This window comes from Pleurodeles waltl, chromosome 3_1 (assembly GCF_031143425.1).
Source record: "Pleurodeles waltl isolate 20211129_DDA chromosome 3_1, aPleWal1.hap1.20221129, whole genome shotgun sequence".
NCBI lineage: Eukaryota > Metazoa > Chordata > Amphibia > Caudata > Salamandridae > Pleurodeles > Pleurodeles waltl.
Genome location: NC_090440.1, coordinates 1879284538 through 1879293290, shown reverse-complemented (window position 1 = coordinate 1879293290; position 8753 = coordinate 1879284538).

Sequence of the window (8753 nt, the reverse complement as noted above, 5' to 3'; positions counted from 1 at the left end):
AACCCACCCATCCCAATACCCAGCACTGCATGCACCACCAATGCATGGACATCACTCACATCCCTGCATGGACACCCATCACCACAGCATGCACACTAGAGAGAGTCACCTAGCCCACAAAAGAACTACTCACACAAGGCATAGCTGACTGGGCAGTCACAACCATACAGGGCAACACTCCCATGCACAAGTTGTCACACGCAGAAACAATAACACTGCATTTACAGCCCCAGAGGTCCCACACCCAACGTCACCGGAGAGGAGGTGCCAGCAACAACCAGCCCCCCCCCCCCCAGAAGAGGTCCACAGTGATGACAGCAGCTCTGCTCGCCTGGATCTGGATGACCAACCTGGCCCATAAGGGACCTCCGGACATTCGGTTGCCCTTCCACAGTCCCATACCACCACAGAGCCTCCCACCTCAGGAAAAACCACCACAGCACCCATCCACCCAGTGGGCCCATACCTCTGTCCCCAGGACACGTCAATCACCAGTCTGTCCACCACTACAGGGACCCCAGGACACCCCACAAACACAGGATGATCAGGGACCTGGGGTCAGTGGCAGTGGGCACACGGTTCAGGGGACAGAGGCACAGGACAACAGAGAAACTGGGAGGACTGCTGTGCGACAGGGGGAGGACAGGCCTAGGGAACCGACTCTCCACGAGGCACTCACCAACATCCTGGGAGCATACCACCATTCCCAAGAGACGATGGGCCAGATACTGCCCAAGTTGCAGGAGACCCAGCGGCTGCAGGAGGGACAGTACCTGGGGATCAGGGAGGACCTGAGGGACATCGACACCACCCTGGTCACCATTGCAAGGGTGCTGGCAGACATGGCCAACACCATCAGGGAGGCAGTGGCATACCAACAGGCCACACCGATGAACAGCCCTGCACCTCCGCTGACGCTAGTGGACAGGAGGCCCCGCCACAGGACCAACGGGCCACCAGCACCCCTCCGCCTGCAGAAGGAGAACCACCCCGCAAACGGTCCCTGCGATCTAGGCAGAAACTAGAGAACATTGCCAAGATCCCCGCCAGGAAATAAGACTCTCCTGATAGTCACCCTTGTGTCCCACTCTGTCACCCTGTCCACCTTGAACTGCCATTGCTCCACTTCCTATGCCCCCTTGGACAATGCACCTGTGATACAAATAGAATGGACTCTATCCTGAACTCTCCTCCACCATCACCCAAGCCCATTGCACATCCCCATTTACGTTTCAGCAATTAAATAAACACCCTTTGAAAAAATAAGTATGTAGTGTGTCAAATGATTCAAGTATGTATTCCTTTAACAATCTGTAGACATTGCAATTAGACTGTACAGTAATGTATACATAGGTATGATCTGTATTGTGCTGCAGTCAATACACCAGGAGCCAGAGTAGGGCACATATATATGTGAATAGACATATCAAAGGGTACAGTAAGTGGCCATAGTAGTGGGAACAGCAGCCTACCAGTGGAAATGTACAACACAAAACTGTAATGGAAGGTGAAGTCACAGTGTCTTACCTGTGTGTCACTGGAAGTACTGTTGAATGATAGATGTTCTGTTGTCCACATCCTCATCCTCTGCCTCCTCTTCGTCACTGTCCACAGGCTCCACCGCTGCCACACGCCCATCTCCAGCTTCATCCTCCTGCAGAAAAGGAACCTGGCGTCTCAAGGCAAGGTTGTGCAACATGCAACATGCCACGATAATCTGGCACACCTTCTTGGGTGAGTAGCACAGGGAACCACCTGTTAGATGGCGGCACCAAAACCTGGCCTTCAGGAGGCCAAAGATTCGCTCTATAGTTCTTCTTGTTCGCCCATGTGCCTCATTATAACGTTCCTCTGCCCTTGTCCTTGGATTCTTCACTGGGGTCAGTAGCCATGAGAGGTTGGGGTAACCAGAGTCACCTGCAAATACCGAGGGATACCTGTTAGCCAGACCCTCACCTTTAGGGCCAACCCCACACCCATATACCAACATACACTGGGTGGGGACCATGGGCTCACCTATTAGCCACACCCGGTGCCTCTGGAGTTGAGCCATCACATATGGGATGCTGCTATTCCTCAGAATCCAGGCATCATCCACAGAGCCAGGATACTTTGCGTTCACATGGGAGATGTACTGGTCCACCAGGCACACTATCTGAACATTCATCGAGTTAAAGCTCTCGATTTCTGAACACCTGTTCATTTCTCCGGGAGGGGGGACAAAGGTAATATGTGTACCATCAATACCTCCAACAGTATTGGGGATATGTCCCATTGCATAGAAGTTAGCTTTCACTGTGGCCAAATCCTCCACCTGGGGGAATACGATGTAGCTGCGCATGTGTTTCATCAGGGCAGACAACACTCTGGTCAGCACATTTGAGAACATTGGCTGTGACATTCCTGCTGCCAAGGCCACTGTCACTTGGAAGGAGCCAGTTGCCAAGAAATGGAGCACAGATAGGACTTGCACAAGATGGGGGATCCCAGTGGGCTGATGGATAGCTGAGATCAGGTCTGGCTCCAATTGGGCACACAGCTCTTGGATTGTGGCCCTATCAAGTCTGTAGGTGAGGATAATGTGCCTGTCCTCCATTGCTGGCAAGTCCACCAGGGGCCTGTACATTGGGGATGTCTCCAACTCCTAATCATCCTCAGCTGTTGTAATCTAGGGGGCAAAACTGTGAGCAACTGGTCAGTTTCTGACATTTCCTCAATGTACAATGCATTGCATGTTGTGACAGAAACAGTATGTTGATGTTTAGTCCCAAAATGTGCTTATGTCTGCTGTGGCACAGTTAGGTGCCATGGCCTGCCCCCCCTTAAATGGCGGACGCCTGTCCTGTGTTGATGGACAGGTGGAAATGAGGTAATGCCGCTGACGTTTTGCGTTGTTGCGGGAGATGGTCAAGTACCTCTGTGGAACTCCTCATGGTTATCATTGGGCCCTATGGGTTACAGTAGCCAATGGTGATGTATGCTGACAGTGACGGTACGCATCGCCGCGGACGTGACCGCCATTTTCTATCTGTTCACTCACTTGCTACCTGACCTTCAACAGGAGAGAACCTACACTGCAAGTGCTGCTGTGACCTGTGTCTGGAACCAACCATGACTCGAGTCACTGGGGAAAGGGCCCCTGCCTTCACCACTGCGGAGTTGGTGAGACTGGTGTATGGGGTCCTACCCCAGTACCGAATGCTGTATGGGCCTCCAGACCAACAGGTTAGTACACTGTGAGCACGATGCATGGGGCATGAATGCATGGAGTGCTGTGTGTGAAGGCCTTGTGTAAGGGGGTGCTTGAGGGGTCCTGGGCAGCTTGCTGCATGTATGGTGGGCAATGTATGTGCGTAAGGGGGTGGGAGGGATATGGTGGGCCATGACTGTAACAGGCCGGACGGTATGACTGATACCATTTTCTATTTTTATTTTTATTCAGGTCAGTGCCCATCAGTAAAAGGGTATATGGCGTGCCATCACCAAGGACGTGCAGACCCTGGGGCTCTACGGCAAGCGGAGCACCCACTGTCGCAAACGCTGGGCAAGGAAGACAGCGCAGCCTAGCTGGGGATGGCCTCCCAATGAGGAAGGGGTGACCATCAAACCCTGACCCCCCTGATGTTCTGCATACTGGCGGTGGCCTATCCGGAGCTGGATGGGCACTTGAGGCCATCACAGCAGCCACAAGTGGGTCAGTACAGTTCCCAATATACTACTTGCACGTGGAGGGGTGAACTCTGGGTGGGGGACATGCGCCTGTTGGTGCCCCAGGCATGGCCGGACATTGCAGGGTAGGTTCCATGTTGGGCAGGGGCTGATGCACTCCACCCCCAAACAAGCTAGTGGGCATCCACTACTGGGCAGGGCTCTGTAGGTCTCAGGTATGCTGCAACTGGCGTTAGGTATTACTGTCATTTGCCTGGTGACTAGCATTGTGAATGGTAGTGCATCGCCTAGTGCGTAGGGCTGTCCCCTGTGTGATGTGTATGCCAACGTTGGTGCTGTTGCTGACATTGACCAAGTGTACCCTCTGTCTCTTTCCCCCCCTTTTTGTTTTGTCACCCTGTCCTTCTGTGCATTAGCATCATCTGGCGGATGAGCAGAGGCACCGGTGACGGAGGGAGCTGCATCCCACAGGGCCTGGGAGACGGAATCCACCAACGGTGAAAGAACCAGTGGGGCGGAGGACGAGGGGAGCACCACGGCGGAGACTGGAAGGGACAGTTCTGAAAGTGATATGTCCTCTGATGGAAGCTCCCTGGTGGTGGCGGACACCTCTGTGGCACCCCAACTACAGGTACAGCCGCCACTCCCCGTACCAGCACCGTCCTTCCAGCAGGCCCTCAGCATGTTTCTCGTGCCCGCTCACCCAGGAGGGCGAGCATCTCCTTCGCCTCAGGCGCCTCAGGCACCTCAGGCCCTGCCCCAGTTAGCCCTGCTGTCCTGAGTGAGGAGACTATTGACCTCCTGCGATCCATCTCTATTGTGCAGTCAACTATAGTGAATGCCATCCAGGGCCTGGCAAGGCATTTGCAACATACAAATGCATTGCTGGAGGGCATTCACTCTGGCATGGCGGCCCAACATAGATCATTCCAGGCTCTGGCCTCCTCCCTGATGGCAGCCATTGTTCCTGTCTCTAGCCTCCCCTCTCCAACTTCCTCTACCCAGTCCCATTCCCCTGAACCCCACCCTATCCCAAGCACACATTCAGACCAGCATGCACCCAAGTCAACACCCAGGAGTGGCTCAGGCAAACACAAGCACTACGCATCATCCCACAGGCACTCACACAAACATCATCCAGATGAAGAAATACCAACATCTACTGCCTCCACTGTGTCCCACTCCTCCTCATCGTTCACCTCCCTCCCAGTAGCGTCTACACTCACACCGCATGCACTACATCCACACCCACTGCCTCCATCACATCACGCCTATCGGTACACACCCCTCACTGGAAGTCACCACCCCCACATCCATGTACACGTCCCCTGTGTCCTCTCCCACTGTGTCTCTGCCTCCTCCTCGCAAAGTACCCAAACACAAGCACTCAGACACCCAACAGTCATCCACCTCACAACAGCATCCAGCCCATGCATCTGCACCCAAACACAGCAGACACCTCCTACAACCACTCCCTCTTTCTCCACTCGCAAACCTTTACCCTCTTCCCGCCCCAGTAGTTTCTGCAGCTACTGCAGGTGTGAAAGGCTCCACGGAGACACCCATCAGCACTGGTAGTGTGCCTGTACCAGCTGCCAAGGGCAAGGAGGCACCACCACATGGCAAGGGCAAGGAGGCACCATCAGCTGTCAAGGGCAAGGAGGCACCACCAGCTGCCAAGGACAAGGACAAGGAGGCACCACCAGACGCCAAGGGCAAGGAAGCACCACCAGCTGCCAAGGGCAAGGGCAAAGGGCCTGCCCCTGCAGGCAGGAGGGACAGGAAGCCTGGTGCTGTGACAGGATCTGAGCCCCCACCACCAACCATGGCACTTCAGCCATCTGAGGCTGCAGGGGAAGGGCTGGAGCCTCCACTACCACTGACAGCACCGCCACCTGCACCGCCATCAGCACCGTCACATGCACCGCCACGCACAACAGCCCCAATAGGCAGCCATTCGAGGCTGCAGGGGAAGGACTGGAGCCTCCCCCCACCACTGGTAGCACCACCACCTGCACCGCCACCAGTACCGTCACATGCACCGCCACCCGCAGCAGCCCCAGTGGGCAGCCATCTGAGGCTGCAGGGGAAGGGCTGGAGCCTCCCCCCACCACTGGCAGCACCGCCACCAGCACCGCCACCACTGTGCATCTGTCACCGACGGCAGATGGACTGTAGTCCTGCCTCCATGGAGGTTTATGCATCCTCCCACTGCAAATCTTGTGGGTATGACACACAAGTGTGAGACTGTGACCTTGCACTCCCAAAGTGCTGCATCACAGGGCACAAAGCCCCCTCCAGAACCAGTGGAAGAAGGCATCCACTCACCTCCTCCTTGCCAGGATGAAGCACACTGGGCACAAAGCCACCTCCAGAACCAGTGGAATAAGGCATCCACTCACCCACTACTTGCCAGGATGAGCACACTGGGCACAAAGCCCCCTCCAGAACCTGTGGAAGAAGGCATCCACTCACCCCCTCCTTGCCAGGATGAAGCACACTGAGCACAAGGTCCCCTCCAGAACCAGTGAAAGCAGGCATCCACTCACCCACTCCTGGCCAGGATGAAGCACACTGGGGACAAAGCCCACTCCAGAACCAGTAGAAAAGGCATCCACTCACCCCCTCCTTGCCAGGATGAGGTACACTGGGCACAAAGCCCCCTCCAGAACTAGTGGACAAACAACCCACTTGAGAGACTGTGGCCTTGCACTCCCAGGACCAAGCAGTGGGCAAACCACCCACGTGAGAGACTGTGGCTTTGCACTCCCCAGGACCAAGCAGTGGGCAAACCACCCACATGAGAGACTGTGGCTGTGCACTCCCCAGGACCAAGCAGTGGGCAAACCACCCACTTGAGAGACTGTGGCTTTGCACTCCCCAGGACCAAGTAGTGGGCAAACCACCCACTTGAGAGACTGTGGCATTGCATTATCCAGGACATCGCACAGGGCATGTAGCCTCCTCCAGGACCAGTGGTGAGGTGCCCCCCCATTCCCTTCCCCCTGAGGTGCCTGTATATTTTCGACCTAATGCCCAGCAGTGTTCTCTCCATGTTGATGCAGGAGTCAAGTGAGGCCTTGGCCTATGTGATATGGCCCTGTGGCCCACGGACATTATGGACTGGGCAGTGTCCCTAAATTTGTATATCTGTAAATACTGTTTTGAATTTTGAAGACGTATTTCTAGTTTTTTATCTTATTACTCTGACTTCAATCACTTCCTTTTGTCCTTGCATTATTCCTGAGGGGTACGGGGTGGATGTGTATTGTTGTTGCATATGTTTGTGTGTATTGTTGGGGGTGGGGTGTTGCATGTGTGTGTCACTCTCTTTTTCCTCACCCCTCCCCTGAGTGCTAGGTAGAAGTACTAACCGTGGTTGTCGTCCCTGGCATTGGTATTCCTGGTGTAGGAGGAGGTAGACCAGCATGGGGAAGATCTGCAGTTCAGGCTCCATGGCGTTGTGGTTCTTCCTTGAGTCTTCAGACATGAGTCCTTTGCCTTCTGTGTACTGTTTCCGCTGTGCTTTTGTTGTCATTCGTACCGCCCCGGTAAAGGTGGCGGGTACGCCAGTTGTAATACTGTGGTTGGTACATTGTCTTCCTCCTGGCTGTTGGCGGTTACCGCTGAGGTGCACACATGAGTAACAGTATTAGCTGAATAAGGGTAGGCTTCGTTCATGATCCCAAAACAGACACAGCAAAGGCAGTAGCAGACAAGCTGTCCTCATCACACAAACCAGAAACCGAATGGGCAGCTATAATGCAAGCAATTGTGCTGGAGTCCGTGCTACTGCTAGCCTATGGAGCAAAACTGTCTTGCCTTCTGCCTACCTCAGACAATATTTCATTCTATAGGCTTCCTTTTGTCAATGGACTAGAAATAGTTGCTGCAAGAGCCTCAACCTCTCAAAGCAGATGTCTCTCTCTCTTTATCCTTCATATATGGAAAAAACGCATAAAATATTCGAACAATATCACAGTGCTGCAGAACTCATGCTTGCAGCTCCCTCTAGAATGATGAATAATATGTTTACCAGCCAGCAGTGTTGATCAGATATACCAGAGCTTGGCTTATAGGTTGCCTTTAAGTGCCAGTTTACCAGTTTCCACAATGTTTCAGTAAAGCACACATCTCCACTCCTGTAATACAATGCCCCAGTTTACCAGTTTCCACAATGTTTCAGTTAAGCACACATCTCCACTCCTGTAATACAATGCCCCAGATACTCATATGCAAGGTGGTTTGGGGTCTGCACACACATACACCACTCTGCCTATGCACCTACATCATGCTCGGTAGCACGGCTGCTAAAGCTGTGGCAGTGCATGCAAGAATGGACTGAAGCACACTGTGTTATGCGAGCACTGTGACGTGCACACAGCTGGGTGCATTGATCCTTCCTAGACGCACCCTGAAGATTACAGGGGGATACCCAAGCACATTTGCACCTTAATCCTGTCACAAATGACTCCTACCATTGTAAGTGCTGTAACTCACAGCTCTACTAGTGCAGCACTGACCCTGTGTGCAGAACGCCTGCTGCTCCTATTTTCCGCACACATTTCTGCCAAAGTCTCCCCGATGAGTCCCCTGATATTCCAATACTGGAATCCGCACACAACAGTGTTATGGCATGTCAATCCAGGCTTTGATATGGCAGTGCTAGGATCATAAATGCTCCCAATCCTGCTTTGCAATACCCGTGTTATTCCATAAATGTCTACCACATCACCATCTACACCAACAGGAACGCACAGCAGTGGTATTAACCCACTCAGTTTCCTATTAAAAATGAAACTGCGATGCACAGATTTCATATTGTTCCTTAGCAATAGATTCATTCACCCACTATGGAGCCTGACTAGCAGCATTTTGTAAATTAAAAGATAGGATTGTCTTCAAAGAGTAAGTAGCTCAGGTTTTTCAGTGGGCACTGTTAACTTGCTACAGCTGCTTGGGGAGGTGCCTAGCAAAATCAATAAGAATGCCACATAACCAAAAGCCCTGCACTTCATAAGTAGGAACAGTAACATCCTTATTCTGAAAATATGTGTTCATGCCATAAATCTGTCCTGGGGCCA